This window comes from Lithobates pipiens, unplaced genomic scaffold, assembly GCF_037356315.1.
Source record: "Lithobates pipiens isolate NorthernLeopardFrog02 unplaced genomic scaffold, aLitPip1_a1.2 Scaffold_19, whole genome shotgun sequence".
Taxonomy (NCBI): domain Eukaryota; kingdom Metazoa; phylum Chordata; class Amphibia; order Anura; family Ranidae; genus Lithobates; species Lithobates pipiens.
The window spans coordinates 452,247,680-452,267,034 of record NW_027507764.1 but is presented as its reverse complement, the minus strand read 5'-3'; the positions used below and the strand labels follow the sequence as shown (position 1 = coordinate 452,267,034).

At 42.7% G+C, this 19,355-nt stretch overlaps 1 protein-coding gene across 6 annotated transcripts in view; it reads right to left on the bottom strand.

The window, feature by feature from the left end:
* Nucleotides 1–19,355, bottom strand: part of FAM110B (family with sequence similarity 110 member B) — a 227,659-nt gene that overhangs the window by 52,422 nt on the left and 155,882 nt on the right. For all 6 annotated transcript variants that reach the window (XR_013277663.1, XR_013277662.1, XM_077492731.1 and 3 more), the window contains one exon: nt 3,823–3,911. The gene's annotated coding sequence lies outside the window, so the exon portion shown is untranslated. The remainder of the gene's footprint in view (nt 1–3,822; nt 3,912–19,355) is intronic.

Sequence of the window (19,355 nt, the reverse complement as noted above, 5' to 3'; positions counted from 1 at the left end):
CGGCGGGTTCTGCACGTGGAGCATGCGAACGCGCCTGCGCTCATCCTTCTGCGTTCCTGTTTAAAGAGTTGCTTTGCCGACATCCCTTCTGGCTCCAGATCCTGCTTGCTGTTCCACTACATTGATCCCTGACGTCTGGCTTGGCCGACTACCCATTCCGGTTACTGAACTTTGGCTATGTTTTGACTACATTTTTGTTCTTTTTATTAATAAACAAGTGTGATTTAACTGTATTTCTGTCTCGGTCCGATTTCATGGTTTCTGACAGCCAGGCCTTCTCGTCCACATCAGTGCCTTACCTCGCAAATGCGCTGATAGAAGAATGGTCAAACATTCCCATAGACACACTCCTAAACCTTGTGGACAGCCTTCCCAGAAGATTTAAAGCTGTTATAGCGGCAAAGGGTTGGCCAACTCAATATGGAACCCTATGGACTTAAGACTGGGATGCCACTAAAGTTCATGTGCGTGTAAAGGCAGGCGCCCCAATACTTTTAGTAATATAGTATAGCTATGTGCACATTGCTCTACTTAATTAGCTTGGTTGTGTCTCAACAAACAGCCGGGGGAGAGGCCAAGTTCCCTGTAAAAGAAGAGTACCCAGGAAAAAAAAAAAAAAAAAAGCAAAAGAAAACCACAGCAGCATCTCAAAACATCAAGACATGAAAATAAAATCACTATACACAAGTGAGCATAAGCTGGGTATGTCATACTGAATGCCTACATCTGTAAGAGCTCTAGAACATCAGCAAATAGCCTGCTGTGGCTGAAACTGGAACATCTCCACATCAAATCTCCGATCTGTGTGTGTTCTTCACTTCCCTTTATTTCAATACTTTCAATTCTATGAAGATGTAAAGTTTACATAACCTTAGCCTTCCAAACAGTAATGTACAATTATGTCTATTATGTTCTCTCTGAGTCACAGGAACTGTATTTTGGGATTATCCTGTTTACCCGATTTCACAGTTACAACGCAGTACTGTCTGTCAGGTTTCAACGAGGACAGATGAAATGTTTGTTAAGAGACTGCAGAAGCTTTTCTAACTGCAGTTGTCATAAAATATACTAAAGCCGCGAACCACTGTCGCCAATCCTTTACTGCAGTGGAGGTTCTACATTTGCTATTACAATGGGTGACTTTCTCTTTTTCCCCCTTTAATCCCTCAGAGGTGTAACACAAATTTTACCCCTGGGCACACCATTGCTGTACCACTTTCACACTGACCTCTTTCACACGGACTGTCCTTTTAGGACGTTTTTTACATGGACCTGAACGGACGCTCCATAGTCCTCTATGGAGCGATGGATGTCAGCAGTGACATGCCCGCTGACATCCGACCCAAAAAACTGTGACGGAGGAAAAACCTACTTTTCCACCCGTCTGCGGATCGGATGACGATGGACTCTATGGTCTGTCTTCATCCAATCCCCCATAGGGGAGAGCAGCTCTCTGACAGGCCCGTTCCTGCACAGTGTGCAGAGACAGACCTGTCATCTGCCTGCTCAGCGGGGCTCAATGGAGTGATCCCCCGCTGAGCAGAGCGGGCTCCATACACAGACACGTTCATGTGAGGGAGCCCTAAAACCCTCTCCTTCAAGAAAGCCAGACAAGACAAGTGTAGACTCAATTCACTAATCTAAAAACTCACGCGGTCTTTTTTTTATAGTCGCATGGCTCACTGGCTTTGGTTGCTAGAAATAACAATTGTCCTAGTACATACGGTAGTCATTTTTATGATAAATATGGTAAGCCATAACTGTAAAAATCTGATTGGCTCAGCAGAATCTTGCACAAAGGCAAGAGGGAGAATCATCATAGAAGCTGCAATTGATCTACCTCTGAAAATGCTAGTTGCCTGGATTTTCCAGATCTACTTGCTTTTGGCCAGTGACTTAGAAATATAAAAGCCAAAGGATTACAGCCAAACAGAATATAGAGGCAGCCTATAACAAACAGGTTTACTTTAAGTAGTTCACCCCTTTTTTCTGGACTTTAAGGAAAATGTAAAAATAGCACTGGACCCGTAAGGCTATTTTATTGGCATCGCTATCCTAAAGTAGTAATGTCGATGTAAACAATCTGGTTCTTGGCTATGCATGTCTACAGCTCTTCTCGCCCCTCACTTCCAGTTCCTACAGGCTTTGCTGGGGCACTGGGAGCCATTGGCCTCCCATTGCTGTCAATCAAAGCCAGTGACGAAGGAGCGGGTCGGGGCGGAGTTCCCGCTGTCTGGGTCAATGGACACAGCAGTGGGGCTTGGGAGCGAGTACGCACAAGTGCCCCCATAAGAAGCAGCTTCCTATGGGGGGACCTCTGTGTGTATGAGGCCTTGTTCTCCAAAAAAGTATTCATACTGATCCACTACTTAAAGTGGTTGTAAACCCTTACAAACCACTTTGACCTACAGGTAAGCCTAGATTAAGGCTTACCTGTAGGTCCAAGCAATATCTCCTAAACCTATATGGTTTAGGAGATATTTGCCCGAAAACGGGCACCGCTGTCTACGGCGCATGCACCGTAGACAGCGGCGCGCAGGTGCACTGAGCGCGGCATTTCCAAGAATGGAGCTGCCGCGCGTGTCGACTCCTGTGCGCATGCGCGGCAGTGACGTCATCGCGGCTTCGCCGAATGACAGCGGCGGAGCTGCGCGACCCCACCAACAAGATGGATGCGGCGGACTACAGGGGACAGCGGCGACTTCGCTGGCTCCTGTGTCAGGTAAGTGACACATAATGGGCTACTATGCGATGCATAGTAGTCCATTATGCTTTGCCTTTGCAGGGAATGAAAGAGGAAGTAAACTCATCAGGGTTTACTTCCTCTTTAATGGACTGGCGGTCATGTGTACTGTTCTATGCAAACTACATACCCCATAGTGCCTAGCCTATCTTGGGCGTAAACAAGAGAGGGTGGCTATATTCCTACATACATTAGGACCATATAAAACAAACTTGGCCATCTTCTAACAGGGAATCAGATCACAGCTGCCAAAAAAAACAAAAAAACAAAACAAAAAGGAATTTGGAGGAGATGGAGCATGGTAAAAAGGTTATTTTTTGCATTAAAAATATATATTTGTATAAAATATTTTTGTATAAAATATATTTGTATAGACCAGAGTTTAGTGCCACTTTAAGCAATATATTGACATGAAAAGGAAAACTTTTTCCATGTGATATACTTAAATGAGGCATGTTTTTGTCTATTACAAGGATTCCAATATTGTATCTATAAGGTTTAACTGGTTCCTGCCAGCCATATAGTCAAATGACGGCTGGGCGGGACCGCTCTAGTCCTGGGAGGATGTCATAACTTCCTCCTTTTACCACACATGCGCAGCCTCAGGTCCCCCAGGACACAGCATATCACTGATCGGGGTAAAGATTATCAGCACAGCCCCAACAGTGTTCGCCAATCAGTGTCTACGAGTGCCGCCTCACCAATGCCACCTACCAGTGCAGCATCATCAGCGCACTTCAGTAAAGGAGAAAATTACTTACTCGTTTGCAAAATTTTATAACTAATTTCAAAATTGTTGGTCTTTTTTCGTTTGCTTAACAAAAAATAAAAAAACCCAGTGGAGATTAAATACCACCAAAAGAAAGCTCAATTTGTATGAAAAAAATTATAATTTTATTTGGGTATAGTGTTGGGTGACTGCGCAATTGTCAAAGTACGACCGCACTGAAAGCTCAAAATTGGCCTGAATAGTAAGGGGTAAAAGTGCCCAGTAGGCAAGTGGTTAACTAACAGTTTTATGTTTCACAGAGGATGGAACTACAGACTGGTTCAAGAAAATAGTTTTTTTAATTTCTTACCAGCCAAAGGTGAAATGAAGTGGGCTTTCTTCCTGGAGTTAGGCAGCTTGTTCCAGCAGTTATTTTCTGCAGTTCAAGGCATCACAAATCTGCAAACACAAAATAGAAATTTAAATATTTCTCCAAACACAACCTCTGGCACACATGCCTGGACAATAAATATTGATTAAAGATTTTTGTGAAGTAAAGGCAGCCAACGATCTGGTATTGTACAATACAATCTAATATCATACGAGACAAAATTTCCATATTTGTCCCTTTTGATAAGTTCGGATGAAAGCTGTGGTGTACTAACGATCAGATTATCGTGCTATCGCTTCAAAATCGGTATTTATCCCTGGTTCACACTGGTGCGATTTGACATGTCCGCACTGATTTCAAAAAGTAGTTTTTGTACTACTTTTTGTGATTTCTGGGTGCGATTTCCATTGACATCTTTGCAGAAACCCGCACAAATGTCTGAAATCGCAGCCGAAATGGGGACTGATATGCGGGAGTGACATCATTCCTGCAGCTTAGTGTCAACCTGGGCTCACGGAATGATTTTTGATTTTCTGATCGTGTGTACTAGGCATAAAGGGACAACTAAATGTATCCTGAGATTTCTGAAATGCAGCAATGCTCCCACTGTCACACAGCCAATATTCTTTATTGGGCAAAGGCGAACAAGAGCAGCACATACTGTAAGTGAAATGACATTGCCTTTCATCTTGTGTTATGGATAAAGAGCAGCAGATGTCCTTTTGACGTTTTATTGATCCCTCTGATACTATTCTGTACAGGGAAAATGCACAAAAGACATTAGGGCCTAATGCAAAATAGTTCACGAGTTACTACAAAAGACTTAAAAACAAAAAGTGGTCACACTGCCCCAAATACAACACAGAGGGATCACTTTAGGAAATCTTGTCAATTGATCACTGCCACAGTGGTTAGACATGTGCATTTGTTTTTGTGAGAATTTCGTATTTAACAAATGATAAGGAACATGCAAAATCCGAAAACCGAAAGATCCGATATAAGCAAATGCTTTATTTTTGTTTTCATTGCAACAGTTCGATATAGATAGGAGATTCGACGTGATGCTGACAATAGCGATCTGTGTCCATCGAACCTGTGGTCGAATGTGCCTAACCTTAGCTCTATTAGTCCAAGATTATTCTATATAGAGAGAAAAGATTCGAGAGAGAGAGATCGAGAGAGAGAGAGAGATCGAGAGAGAGAGAGATCGAGAGAGAGAGAGATCGAGAGAGAGAGAGATCGAGAGAGAGATCGAGATCGAGAGAGAGATCGAGATCGAGAGAGAGATCGAGATCGAGAGAGAGATCGAGATCGAGAGAGAGATCGAGATCGAGAGAGAGATCGAGATCGAGAGAGAGATCGAGATCGAGAGAGATCGAGATCGAGATCGAGAGAGAGAGATCGAGAGAGAGAGATCGAGAGAGAGAGATCGAGAGAGAGAGATCGAGAGAGAGAGATCGAGAAGATTCGACAGAGAGAGAGAGAGAAAAGATTCGACAGAGAGAGAGAGAGAGAGAAAAGATTCGAGAGAGAGAGAGAAAAGATTCGAGAGAGAGAGAGAGAAAAGATTCGAGAGAGAGAGAGAGAAAAGATTCAACATTATAGAGACAATAGCAAAAAAGATCTAATGTGCCTAACCTAACTATATTAGTCCAAGATTATTCGACAAAGAGAAAAGATTCGACATGAAGATTCGATGAAGCAGTCGCCGCGAATTGTAACGTTGGTTGACTAGTAATAATAAATATATTATATATATTAGAATTCAACTATAGCTTGTATGTGGAACATTCGACCGGAAATGTACGGTTGCTGCGTCGTACAGTTTAGCTGCTCCATTTAATCTTCTCAGAACATTCGACAGACACCATAAGCCTTCAATGACAGATTTGACCTCAATTATTTCGGATTTTCGGACGAATGCATTTTTTAACAAAACGAAATAAATAAAACGAATTTCGGAAGTAACTAAATAAATTTTTCGGACGAAAACTAAATTCTGAAACAATATTTTTCAGTGTGCACTTGTCTAACAGTGGTTAGTAAGAGACTGGTCAAAGGGTAGAACACGATTAAACATTTGCATGCAATGCTTGTGCGATTATGGTAAATTGCTGGAGCAGGAATACATCCTAATGCAGCAATTCACGATTTATTAAGTCATATCAGAGGCTAGTAATTTTCATGTAAAAAGTACATCTCACAAAGTGCATGTACATTAAGGGGCCATCATAGCATTCAAATATCAAACATCTGGTGTACGGCATATTTTTAGCAAATGTTACAAAACAAACACAATTTCGCTGGACAAAGTAATTCAATCGCCCTCTGTCCAAACTCCCCCATACCTCAGAGGTCATAACGGGAAAAAGTGCTGTGCAATCTTCTTATTGGGCCAACCCAGCAGAATATAGGTCTTTCTAAAACCACATAAAATAGGTGTTACATCTCAAATAACACTGCTCTTGTGCATTTACTGCCAAGGGATACAGTGGTGTATTTTTCTTTTGTATATTGTAACAAAGTAAAACAGAAGGGCAACACTTGCTGTCCAAATCACTGTCATGACTGTATCTATGGAAGCGAATCGCAGCCATTCCGCACGCTGTAATCGGTTTAAAGTGAATAATACAGTCTTCATTTATGCAAACACTGGGCATCCCCATTTGGTTAATCTGCTAATGAGAAATGAACATGAAGTTTCCAATTTAGTGCACATTGCATTGCCTTTCTGAATAATAACTTCTAATTGACATGCCTAAACGTTTACAGGCTGCCTGCACTGTAGGTAATAGAAAGCTGCACGAGTGTCATGAGGTGAGGCCTACAGCTCAGGACGTACATTGGCTGGAAAAGCAACCTTTTTCCATTTGCCCTGCCTGTCAAATTTTGTTCACAGTAATCCTTTGGCACAAATATAGAACGCCATTGTTCATAACGGCCCTAGTGGGTCGTCCCAATGCTTTCGCAGACAGGGCAGTTTGTCTTATGTCCTACTGTCTCAGTTAAACTGCTTGTGTATGCACTGAAAAGTACAGGTTGCACTTTTATGTAGTGATGTACGTTGCGATGTACTACAACACATCGCAATGTGCTGCAGTGTATAGAGTTGCCCCAACACGAGGCACATCAGGGGGTAAGTGTTATTAGGTACACTTGCCGGTGTGAATGGACCCTGAATCTATAAGTTACACATTAAAAGAGATTGTAAAGTCTCATTTAAAAAAACAAACATACATGTCATACTTACCTGCTCTGTGCAGTGGTTTTTCACAGAGCTGTCTGGATTCTCTTCTTGGGTCCCTCTTCACTGCTCCTGGCCCCTCCCTCTTGTCAAGTGCCCCCACAACAAGCAGCATGCTTTGGGGGCACCCGAGCCAAGCTGCAGCCTCACCTGTCAATTCAGACATGAAGCTGCCGTTCGGCCACACTCCCTCTCTCTCCTGATTGGCTGACTTTGATTGACAGCTGCGGGAGCCAATGGCACGGATGCTGTGGCTCAGCCAATCAGGAGGAGAGTCCCAGATGGCTAAGACACTTGTGGACATCGCTGGAGAGAGTTTGGGGCTCAGGTAAGTATTAGAGGGAGCTGGGGAGGCTGCAACACACATCATTGGCATTGTGTGCAGCAAATATGGACGCATGTTTAGGAGATATTTTCAGTACCTATAGGTAAGCCTTATTATAGGTCTACCTATAGGTACAACTTACTAATGGAGGTTTACAACCTCTTTAATGCTATAGAAAGTTTATGGAAGGAGATAAAATTTTCGAGTTTCCAAGAGACAGTCAAGAAACCTTAAGGATTTAGAGAAGATCTGTAAAGAAGAGTGGACCAAAATCCCTCCTGAGATGTCCACAAACTAACTACAAGAGATGTCTTACCTCTGTGCTTGCAAACAAGGGTTTCTTCACCAAGTACTAAGTCATGTTTTGCTTTGGGATCAAATACTTATTTTACTCACTGAATTGTAACGCAATTTATAATTATTGTAACGCAATTTATAATATTTGTATTGTGTTTTTTCTGGATTTTTGGTTGATATTCTATCTCTATCATTTAAAATACACCTATGATAAAAATGATAGACCCTTCATTTTTTTTTTTTTTAAGTGGGCAAACGTACAACATCTGCAGGAGAGAATATAATTATTTTCCCACTGTATGGCCTAAGCTTTTTTGACCCTACTTCTCTTCTGCGTCACACTTACTTGTGCTCTCCTGTGGCACATCATCAGCTGACAGCGGGCTAAAGCCTGCTGTCAGCTGGCATCACAGAGCCTCTCAAGGCTCTGGAAGGATCACGACAAGAATGTCAGAATTCACCCTGATGCTTGATCGACAGCTGGCTTAGCTTCAGCGCACTGCAGACAGTCTGAGCAAGCTACTCCCACCCCCTGCAAAGCCTGGTTCTCCAGTGAGCGCTAGAGGGGCAGAGGAGAGAGTGGTGTACCACTGTCACCGCTCTCTGCTCAGAGTGGATCAGCGGTCATGTGTTTGCGGACATAGAGCTAGCAGGGGGCCAGCTGCAGTATCACATTGATGTTGTAGAAGGGAGGCATGTGTCAATGTTTTGTGTTCCAGAATCCCACACTTCTTTAAAACAATAAAATAAATCACAAGAAGGTAAAGTTGTGAACACATACATTATTCAGAGATCTTACCTTAAAAGACACAAAGCATATATTAAGAGAGTTTCTTTAATTACTATAGCACCTAGCCAGTATGCACTCATAATCATTTTTAAAGATGCTAGCATTCCAACTATAATAATCATGACTCAAAGGTCCTGTACGCAAATAAACACTTTGATGTTTTAATCTGTTAATTGAAGAACGTAACACGGCTAAATCAGTAGCGTAAATGGTACTATTAACCTATGAAATACTGTAATGAGGCAAATTGTGTGCTGACTGAACTCAGCAGACAAGTCTATTTGCCAAACTTAGACAGGCCATAAACCCGAAATGGCAGAAGAATGAACAATGAAAAGGTACAAAGGGTCTTATTTATACATGCATGATAGTTTCTGCAGATCCACCCCCCACCTACTAAACTGCCCCTGCCGATTATTCAGAGGTAAATCTCAAAAGCCACATTCAATAACTGCCCAGCATGTCTTGCAGAACAGTAGTCCACTAGTACATTTCCCTAGGTAGCTATACAGCGAGAGTTGTTAGCAAGCAACCTGATGGGACAGATCTAAGCAATGGTTATGATGGTCAGGTCAAGTATGGCTTAAAATTAGTGGTTTAAAGAGAGCTTTGACAGTCACAAGGATTCCTTATTACATGCAGAGCTTTCTGAATTGATCTGGGTTTAGAACCTAATGCAGAGTGTTCCTTTTTCAACTGAGAAAAAGGACACCTTATACTAGGGGTGCTCTATCTTTTGAAGAGCGAGTACCACTTGGCCAATGTGATTTTTTAACCACCACAATTAAATAAACTGGTTCAGAATTTAGATTTTATTTTATTTTGAATAGCATAATGAAAATTTTAAACAATCAGGATCATTTACTGTAGGACCAATCCTGTTGGATTTTTACCCACTATTACATCTTGCGTGCGTGATGCACTTTCTGCAAGCTCACCAAAACTCCTGCACACAGGATATAATAGAAGTTTATGGCTCAGTGCAGCTAACCTGCAGGAAAGACGCTGGTGCACTACTCTATACCTGCACATCAGTGTGAAAACAGCCTAAAAATTTTTTTTTTAAGTGCCAATATGCCCATTGCAAAACTATGTAATGTTTAATAAACCGACCATTTTATCGTTTAGCTTCTGCTGGCATCACTAGGCTGTTTGAAAGGTTCCTGGCCCAGGAGGGGTGATACCAAATGCATGTCGCCTGCCACAGGAGCGGGCGATACAGAGGAAGCATTGGCTTATGCAGCTCCTGCTTCCTCCAGAGCTGGTTCCATCCACTCTGACGCTCTGCGATGGCTTCCTTCCATCCCAGAGCATGAGGTTGCGGGTCACATCCAAGGAGCCACCAGTTGAGCACCCCTGCCTAATCTATCAGCCCAGAGAGACAAAGGTGGATCAAGATGGCAAGCAATTTCTAGAATAATGAGCAGAAAATCCTGGAGCACCTGTTATCTACAGTATATTCACCATCAGCTGCAGAGGATCACAGAAAAGTACTAGATTGGATGGACTATAACAGTACCAATGGAGTAACAAAAAGTATCAAAGTATTATTATTAATACAGGTTTAAAATGTTAAAGACATGGAAATGTACACAAGTACCACAAATATGATGAAAAAACAAATATGACGCTCTTTGTGTTGATTCTCATGAACCCCATTGCAGTAGGGGATAAGACTTGCTGTAGCTTTGGCGCAGTCGCGTTTTTACGGGGCATAGCCCGCTTTTATCAGAAATGAAACACAGTCAAACACTAAAATAAAAAATATTAAACATTTCCATATCTTTAACATTTTAAACCTGTATTAATTTATACTTTTATACTTTACTCCATTGGTACCGTTTAAGGATGAGCTCCGGCGTGTTCAAACAGCCCACATGCAGAGCCTGCCAGGAAGTCAGCACTGCGCTAATCACAGGCGGCGAGACATTTCTCGATCTCTACAGCCGCTCATCGGGACAATGTTTAACTGCCTGTGATTAGCACAGTGCCGACTTCCTGGCGGGCTCTGCATGTGGGATGTGCGAACACGCCTGAGCTCATCCTTAGTACCATTACAGTCCTTCCAATCTAGTAGTTAGGGTTTTTTGTGTAGTCCATTTTTTAGGATGAGGTACCGGACACATTCTGTCCAATTATTGAGGGTTCTCGTATGAGACTCTTCTCCCATTTCCCCCCTTTGATCACAGAAAGGTGTATGCAAGATATGACAAATATGAGTAAGTTCTGCTCATGCAACAAACATTATCCTTTATGGGAGAAGATATTAAATTAACTGACCGCCACATGATTATGCAAGCAATTAGCTAAAGTTATTCACTATTATGGGCTATCTTTGGACGCAAAAGAGCCTTTAGAGATCAGTTTAAAATCTGGATTTCTATTCTATACTCAGATCTTAAAGCACAGATTAAAACCATCAAGGGAATACTCAATCCGATTAAACTCTGAGACTGAAATCTAAAGACAGGCACTAGTCCTAAGTGCTGCTGGCTCTATACTTATATACAGTAAACATTCATAATATACATTTTGAGATGAACTACTAATTGATGAGAAACCTAAAATTACACAGACGGTGCAGCTGTGAAGATCCTGAATCTCAGAGTGTGCGCAGGTGATATATGTGCAGATGTGTTATGGGTCTATGTTGGGTCCTGAAGGCCAGGCATAGCCCTTCAACACATCTACGCAAGTGCTAGGCTTTCGAAAATGCCATTGTTGGGTGGGAGAATGGGGTGAACAACACAGGGGACTGATTTTTTATTTTTATTTGGATAGGTAGGTTTTTATTAAAGTTTGTGGCCTAACATGGGGGGGGGGGGGGATGGGTTTGCTTCTTTCCCCATTGGAAAGATCGCACATCACTTCTTAGAACACAGGGTCTCAGAAATAAAAGCCAAAATTAAAAAAAATAAAAATATATTATATATATCTATATATATCTATATATATAAAAATAATTTTGCCTGGAGTCCAGAACTGAAGTACTATAAGGGCTCATTCACATGGCATAAAAAACATTGCATCCAGACATGTAGTGTATAGTCGTGCACGCATCTGAACATAGCAATAAGGAAACCTATAGTATGGGCCCATACACACAACTGTGTCTTAAAGTGTTATTTTCTGCTGTGTTTGGCAGCGTAGGAAAAAAAAAAAAAAAAAAAAACACTGTACATGTGCAAATGTTTGTGCAAGGTTTACATGCTATCGGCATATAGTAACGCTATTGGCTGCAATCAGTGCTCATGGCCGAAACAACAACATTACAAACTACTGGTTTTACATGTCGGTTATTATTATTATTATACAGGATTTACACAGCCCTGACAGTTTTTATGCAGCACTTTACAACAAAAGGGCAGACAGTACAGTTACAACACAAGTAGGAATCAGAGGGCCATGCTCATCAGTTGATCGAATTTATTTGAAATTGTCTTGGAGAAACGAGTGCTCCTTGGTATGTGTATACTGGCTTCATCTGTCAAAGTGGACCTGAAGGGAGATTTGGGGGGCAGGCTGGTTTCACTGAGTTACGGTTTCCCATCAGGTCCACTCTGACAACCAGTGGAAGGAACGGTTTCTGTCTGTAAGATTTGATTGGCTTGGCTAGCTTCTGCCAGCAACATCTTGCCCGTTAAACTGCAGTGCCATGTGAATGAGGCCTAAAAATGTAAAATTCCGAATTATTATTTTCAATTTTTTTTTATAGCAGAAAACCATTCACAGTTCACTAATCTAATTTTCCCAAAGGCTGCAAAAACACACATTTTTACACCATGATTAAGAATTTTTTTTAATTCAAATTATAAATGACTATTTAGCATTTCGAAGATCAGATATTGAAATGATAAAACATATTATTGGTTTTCATTACTTATCTTCTATTTTACCTGCAAAGGCTTCTAAAGTAAGAATTTGCCCAAAGGCAAGTTTTGCCCATTGCCATGGTGGGAGGGCAGTTTTCCAGATTTATAAAATAGATAATTGTTCAAACTGACAACATAACATTGCATCTTAAATGCGGACTGAACCATCAAAGCCTCTTCTTGGCGGCAGGCTGCCTAATCTGTAACAGATTTGGCAGTCCACAACGATGGCTAGATCTGACCCATATGGACATTCTGGGCAGGGTGACAATGGAAGGGATCATAAAAAGTGGTACACAATGCAATAATACACATTTCAAGTGATTACAACACCCACCCAGCTGTTAAAGATTTGGGTTGATGTAGTTTCATGCATATAAGGCACAATTATCTGCCAAGAAGGTCTAAACTGACACCTGTCTGCAAACAATCTACACATGCATAGGAACCCTTGCTTCCCACAAGGACATGTCCTCAGAAAAAAAAAAAAAGCATATATGGCATATAAAAGTAGATCTAAGGCTGAACGGGATGCCATTTTTTGCTAAAACATCGAGTATGGAACAACTGAGCAAAGAATATTTTTGCTACATTACTGCATATGGGTATATTATTTAACTTGTTATACAGAGAGATTACATGATTTGTACTGTAATTATTGTTATTAATTATATCCAAATAATGGAATTATTATGTAGGGTATTATATCAATTTATATTGTGTATTGGCTGGTATGTGGGGTCCTACGGTGTCGTGCCTGCAGTCTGCTGATGGTACACGAGTGGCATTGTTGCTAAATCAGCCTATGGTGTGTATAGTTGATAGGCTAGTGTATGAGATAGGGGGTGGACCAGTGTCTTAGCATTCCACAGGGGAACCCGTATCTCAGAAACCTTTTAAAGATGTTGAAGCCATCAGTACTGCTGGTCTCTGATGACACCCTTAAATGGAAAGACATTGGTTAGAGCAAGGGTCTCCAAACTTTCTAAACAAAGGGCCAGTATTGTCCTTTAGACTATGGGGGGCCGAAATAACTGACACCAGTGGGACTAGAAAATGCCCCAGCATCAGTGGGTGTAAAGAAAATAATTGTGCCCCATCATTAGTGTCAGTGGAAAGAATAGTTCCCTCTCATTGGTGTCAGTGGATGGAATCACACCCTATCATTTGTATCAGTGGCAGGAATAGTGTTGCATTATTTAGATCAAGGGGAACAATGATGTTCCTGAGTGTCAGTGGAAGGAATAGTGCCCTATTGTTGGGGTCAGTGGGAGGAATGGTGCCCTATTGTTGGGGTCAGTGGGAGGAATGGTGCCCTATTGTTGGGGTCAGTGGGAGGAATGTTGCCCTATTGTTGGGGTCAGTGGGAGGAATGTTGCCCTATTGTTGGGGTCAGTGGGAGGAATGTTGCCCTATTGTTGGGGTCAGTGGGAGGAATGTTGCCCTATTGTTGGGGTCAGTGGGAGGAATGTTGCCCTATTGTTGGGGTCAGTGGGAGGAATGTTGCCCTATTGTTGGGGTCAATGGAAGGAATAGTGCCCTATTGTTGGGGTCAGTGGAAGGAATAGTGCCTCATCGTTGATGTCAGTAGGAAGACTAGTGCCTCATGTCCGTAGGAAGAACAGTTCCCCAAGGGCCGGATAAGTGCAAGCAAAGGGCTGCTGTTTGGAGAACACTGGATTAGAGCTTTGCATATCAAGGTCACATGCCAGCTGAAGGTCAGACGACAGTGTTTTATGCAAGTTTATTGCCAGCTTTTACATATTTATCCTTAGGAGTTATAAAAAAAAAAAAAAAAAAAAAAAAAAAAAAAAGAATATTGCTATACTATTGGAGTGTCTTCTCTTTTTATGATTCTATCATAGGAAGGACTATCTTTATAAAGGATCTTTCTGAAGAATACCATTTTATGGGAATCTGAAGCACATACTGACCTCTATAAATGCAGTGAGGTCTTACATTTTGGTAAATGTGTATTTGAATTACCTGGTGACAGTAGTGAATTTTGATGACTGAAGCACTTTAATTATACTTTTATGTGACCTCATTTATACTCTGAGGTCAACACATCTGGTGAGTGGCAGTAGTGTATTGGTTTGATATGTAAGCAGAAGCGTTGAGTGGAAGTCTCACTTGCAACTGTGTTTCATTTTTTTTAGCATGATTTTACATTTTACATAAATTAGTCCTTGCTAGTCCTCGGTCGCTATTATAAAAGGTAGCTGATATAAGGACAGACATTTTTAAGTTTTACATAGGATATTAAAAAGTACACCCTCAAAAAAGCATAAAATGTTACATATATATCAAATTAGTTATAAAACCTAATATATATTTTTTTTACCTTAAAAAGGGGTTGTAAACCTTCGTGTCTTTTCACCTTAATATATCCTATGCATTAAGGTGAAAAAAAAAAACACCTGTCAGTGACCGGCCCCCCAAGCCCCCTGTTTTACTTACCTGAACCCTCAAACTTGACCTGGCGGGGACGTGCCGTCTCTCTGGCCAGAGGTTCTCTGCTCTCGATTGGATAGATTGATAGCAGCACAGCCATTGGCTCCTGCTGATCAAATCCAATGATGCGAGCACCGGGGGCTGAGTCCTTTATTCGGCCTCTATGGACGCCAAATGCTGGACTCGGGAGTGCACCCACAAGGTAACCCCCTCGGGAAAGCACTTCTCCAAGGGGGTTATCAGATGTGGGGAGGAGCCACTGGAGGATCCCAGAAGAGCAGGTTCGGGGCCACTCTGTGCAAAATGAGCTGCACAGTGGAGGCAAGTATGATATGTTTGTTATTTATTGTTTTAATTTATCTTTACAATCACTTTAATGCATTCCTTGCATTAAGTTAAAAAATGTTTATGCATCAGTATCCCTACTCACCTCCCCTTTTACTTACATGATCCCTCATTTGATCCAGAGCTGTATCCACCAGCTGCTCTCCCCTCCCTGCCTGGTCCCACAGGCTTTTGTGAGCCAGCAGGCGCCATTGGTTTCTGCTGCTGTCAATTAAATCCAGTGACGAAAGAGCAGAGGGCAGGGCAGAGTTGTTGCTGTCTGTTTAAAGTTGCAGCGAGGCTTGGGAGCGAGCCCACATGAGTGCCACCATAGAAAGCGACTTGTGGGTTTAGTAACACTTTAACCACTTAAGGACTGCGCCCACATACATGTACTGTGGCAGGGTGGCCCTTAAGTGCATAATCACGTACCTGTATGTCATTGCTTTCGTCGGCTCTGGGGCGCACACGCTCTCTACCTGAGCTGCACTCCCGCTGTGATTGGACACAGCCGAAGCCAATCAACGGGTCCGGTGGCCACAAGCCACCCACGATCATTTAGAGGAGAGACAAAACGGCGGTCTGTCTATGAAAACAAGGCAGACCTCCGTTCTGTGAGAGAGGAGAAATAGATTCCTCCAGTGTCAGCAATCTCTTTGCATTCCCTTGCATTAACCCTTTGATCGCCCCTGATGTTAACCCCCTTCCCTGTCATTTATACATTGGCAGCGCTTTTATAAGCAATGATCACTGCATTGGTCCCCAAAAAGTGTCACTAATGGCCCGTACACACAATCCGAATATCGTACGAAAACTGTCATCCAAGTGAGAATCGTCTGATTTTTGGATCATGTGTACACTACTTTCGATAGCCGATCATGACAGTTCATCTGATATTATTCGATCAGACATGCATGAAAATTTTCCTTGTACGATTCCAGATCATACCATTTTTGTTTAGTCAGTATAGTTGTTGTCCGAAAATAAAATACAAATATGTTAGAACACATGATATCACTTTTGATTTTTTTTTTTTTCTGTCATACGAGAATTTTCTTGACTTTATTTACCCATTCAATTTCTACTTGCGACTATTAAGCGAAAAAGGTTTTGCGATATTCCGATCGTGTGTACGGGCCATTAGTGCCAGATTTGTCCACCGCAATCCCACTAAAAAACGCTGTTCGCGCCATTACTAGTAAAACCAATGAAAAAAATGAAAAAAAGTCCAAAAAAAAATCCCATAGTTTGTAAACACTATACCGTATATACTCGAGTATAGGCCGACCCGAATATAAGCCGAGGCCCCCAATTTACCCCCAAAAAAACTGGCAAACTTATTGACTCGTGTATAAGCCGAGGGTAAGACATGCCTGTCCATCCCTGTGTGTGTGTCCGTCCATCCCTGTGTGTCCGTCCATCCCTGTGTGTCCGTCCATCCCTGTGTGTCCGTCCATCCATCCCTGTGTGTGTGTGTGTCCATCCATCCATCCATCCCTGTGTGTGTGTGTCTCCATCCATCCATCCATCCATCCCTGTGTGTGTCTCCATCCATCCATCCATCCATCCCTGTGTGTGTGTGTATCCATCCGTGTGTGTGTGTGTGTGTGTGTGTGTGTGTGTGTGTGTGTGTCCAGCCTACCTGTGTCCCGAGCCTTTGTCCCGAGCCTCCGTCCCGTGCCTTGCCTCCTTGCCTCCGTGCCTCGCCGCCGTGCCTTGCCTCCGTCCCGTCCCGTCCCGTCCCGTGCCGTGCCTTGCCTTGCCTCCGTCCCGTGCCCTCTTCGTCGGCGCCTCGGCGGCCATTGTAAAATTCAAAAGCTGCGCCGCCGCCTTCGCCTGTGATAGGCGGAACACTGAATTTCCCAGCAGCCTGTGTTCCGCCTATCACGTACATCGTATCATCCTCGTCCGTAGTACGAGGATGATACGATGTCCGTGATAGGCGGAACACAGGCTGCTGGGAAATTCAGTGTTCCGCCTATCACAGGCGAAGGCGGAGCCGGAGGCGCGGCTTTTGAATTATAGAATGGCCGCTGTCTGTCTGCTCGACACGCTGATCGAGCGGGCAGACAGCGATGACTCGAGTATAAGCCGAGGGGGGCACTTTCAGCCTCAAAAAAGAGGCTGAAAATCTCGGCTTATACTCGAGTATATACGGTAACTTTTGTGCAAACCAATCAATATACTCTTATTGGGATTTTTTACCAAAAATATGTAGCAGAATACATATTGGCCTAAAATGATGAAGAAACCAAATAATAATAAAAAAAAAATTATCGGACGTGTTTTATAGCAGAAAAGTTAGTTTTTCTTTTAATTGTCAGTCTTTTTTTGTTTATAGCGTAAAAACCGCAGGTGATCAAATATAAGAAAGCTCTATCTGTGGGAAAGATAAAGGCCATACATTTTAGTTGGGTACAGCATCGCACGGCGGCACAATTGTCAGTTAAAGTAACGCAGTGCCGTATCACAAAAAATGGCCTGGTCAGAAAGGGGGTAAAACCTTCCAGAGCTGAAGTCTTTAAGGAAAGCTTAATCCAGTTGAATTTTGGCAACTAATACCAATTTATACCCATGACCTGGATAAATGAGATTATCAAAATAAAGTCTAAAAATACTGAACGGTTTTGTTATGAAAAGTATGCCAGATGTCATCTGCTGTTATTCACTCGCGGCTAAGCCGTTATGAATTTTGATAAATTCTGCAGTAGTTTACCAGCTACAAAACAGGTAAATGCAGCCTCTGAGCATCACCTAAAGCACATCTAAATGTATATGCACCATTGCAAGGGACGTTGTGCATGTCTGAACATGTATCCAAGCCCTTGCCCAGCCCAACAGCCGACTAGCAGAACTGCGGCTAAAACTTCTTTTCATTTTGGGTTGAGTGGGAAGGGCTTATGTTCCCACCCAGGAGATATACTCCTGTTCCATTAATCACTGACAGAGGGGAAAGGGAAATCTAGTGTCAAATGTTATCCCTGAACAGTAGTAGAGGGTAAATCTAACAATAAGGTCACCTGTGTTGATGACAACTGTCAAACGTAAGACTTTCCTTAAAGCGGAGTTCCGCTTAAAAAAAATAATAAAAAAAATTACTACATCACTACAAATACTGTAGCTGCTGACTTAACCTATATTAACCACTTGCTTACTGGGCACTTAAACCCCCCTCAGTCCCAGACCAATTTTCAGCTTTCAGCGGTGATGCACTTTGAATGACAATTGCGCGGGCATACAACACTGTACCCAAATGAAATTTTTATCATTTTTTTCCCACAAATAGAGCTTTCTTTTGGTGGTATTTAATCACAGCTGGGAGTTTTATTTTTTGCTAAACAAAAAAAAATGCAAAAAAACAAAAAGACAAAACAAAAATCATGTTTAATAGTTTGTTATAAAATTTTGAAAACAGGTCATTTTTCTCCTTCATTGAAGTGCGCTGATGAGGCGGCACTGATAGGCTGCATTGGTGGGCACTGATAGGCATAGTTAAGACGGCACTAATAGGCACAGATAAGGCGGCACTGATGGGCACAAATAAGGCGGCACTGATGGGCAAAGACGGGCACAGATAAGATGGCACGGATGGGTGGCACGGATGGGTGGCACTAAGGGGCACTGATAGGTACCACTTATAGATGGGACTGATGGGCACTGATAGGTGGCACTGATAGGTGGCACTGCTGGGCACGGATATGTGGCACTGGGGTGCAGTACCTTTGTTGAGGCAGATTGTGGGCACTGCTGGGTGGCACTGTGGGCACTGCTGGGTGGCACTGACAGGGGGGGACACATTTTTTATTCATGTGGCAAAGCAGGGGGCAGGTGGGCACCAGCAGGGCTGGCCGTGATCGGGACTGATGTCCCGATCACGGCCGCCGGTGATCGGCTTTTTTTTTCTCCTCATGCTGTCAGCGCGAGGAGGAATAATAGCCCATTACCGGCTCCGTTATATCACATGATCAGCTGTCATTGGATGACAGCTGATCACGTGATAAGGGGTCGGGATCGACCCCTTGCACGGATCGGTGATCAGGCGAGTCTCGTAGACTCGCCGATCACAGAGCGCGCCGCGCAGGCCGCTCGTGCACGGGACTACGTCAATAGACGTAGTCCCGGCAAAGGAGAGCCGCGCTGTAGCCGTCATTCGGCTATAGCGTGGGTCTCAAGTGGTTAATAATAATCAGACATTTGTCCCAGGGT